We start from the raw sequence: 1,718 nt of genomic DNA on the forward strand, positions 1-1,718 counted from the left end.
ACAGAGTCTTCCTTCCCTCCCACATATCATACCTTTTTCATACTTCTCCTTAATCCTCCCTCCCCATCTTCTTTCATGGCTTTTTCCTTTCCTCGCTTCCTTCTTCCCCCTTTCACATTTCATTCTCCTTCCCTTATTCTTCCTTTCTCCCTTCTTGCCCACCCTCTGTTTATTCTCCTTTCTCTTCCCTCCCTTTTTCACCTTTCTTTCTCCGTTTCCTATCTCTTCCTTTACTTTTCTCCCCATTTCCCTTTTCCTTCCCTCCCCCTTTCATACTCCTCTCTACCGTCCCACCCTTCCCACTCCCTTTCTCTTTTCCTTCCTCATTTCTTTCCCCCATCCTTATTACCCTTTCCCTTCCCTCTCTCCACTGTCTTCATATTTTTGCATATTTCCCTCTTCTATTACATTCCCTCTTTCTCCTCCTTTTCTGCCTGTTTCAATCACTCATTTACCTCTCTCTCTCTCTCTCTCTCTCTCTCATCCTTTAATCATCACCGCCATTCTCTTTCCCCCACCTTATCTCTCACTCTCTATTTCCCATCTCCATTTCCCCTCCTCCCCGTTATCTCTCTCTCTCTCTCTCTCTCCATCAAGGGGACTAAGACCACTGTGTTCTGAGAGTCTATCCTTTTAACATTTCTCCTGCCTTCCTTCCTTCCCTCCTTTTTCCTTCCTTCCTTCCCTTTTCCTTCTTTCCTTCCTTACTTCCCTTTTTCCTATTTCATTCCTGCCTCCTTTTTTTATTCTTTCCTTCCTTCAATCCTTCACACTCTTCTTTTTCACTCCTTTAAACTCTCTCTTTCTTCATTACTCTCATTAGCTTTTTTTTTCTTTTTTTTTTAATCATTCCTTACCTCCTCTCTCTTTCCTTCTTTTCTTTACAGATTCTTTTTTCTTCCTTCACAAATTCCTTTTTAATCCTTAATTCCTTTTCTCCTGTCTTTTCTTACCTCCATCCTCCTTTTTCTTCCTTCATTTCCTCCTTTGGTCAGTCATTTTCTTCAATACTTTACTCTCTATTTCCTTCCATAAAATTCTTCACTCCTTTATTATAATTTTTCTTTCATTTTTTTTCTCCTCTCCTCCTGTCTCCTTTCATTACTCATTTCCTTCCTTCCGCCTTTACCTTTCATTCCTTCCGTCCTTCTTACCGATTACAGTCTATCTTTTCTTCTCATTCACTCCCTCCTGTCTATTCTTTCTCCTTCGCAATGAAAAAGAAGAGGAAGGTGAAGGGATGAGAAAGAAGAGGAACGCAGGAGAGAAGAAAATGGGGGAAGCAGACACGAAAACACAAAATAAAATGAATAAAATAAACACGAGAAAAGGACACGATTATGGCACGAGAAAACAGAATGCAAAGTGGAGAGAAGAGGAGGAGGGAGAGGAGGAGAAAAGGAAAAGAGGTACGAAGAGTAAAGACGAGGAAAGTAGAGTAAGGAGAGAAAGGAAAGGAAAGGGAAAGAGAAATTTGCGGAGAGGAGAGAAAAGTGGAAAGAAAAAAATCGCTGACTAAATAACAGAAAAAACAGAATGGACGAAACAAGGAATGAGAGAGAGAGAGAGAGAGAGAGAGAGAGAGAGAGAGAGAGAGAGAGAGAGAGAGAGAGAGAGAGACTTAATACAGTGAGAATGAATGCAATGCACGAAAACAGAAAAAGACTGAGGAGAAAAGAGAAAGAAAAGAGCCAAATTAAAGAAGATAAAGAGAGGGG

The sequence above is a fragment of the Coenobita brevimanus genome, chromosome 60 (genome assembly GCF_032717465.1).
Source record: "Coenobita brevimanus isolate Jiangsu-jjx chromosome 60, ASM3271746v2, whole genome shotgun sequence".
NCBI classification, from domain to species: Eukaryota; Metazoa; Arthropoda; class Malacostraca; order Decapoda; family Coenobitidae; genus Coenobita; species Coenobita brevimanus.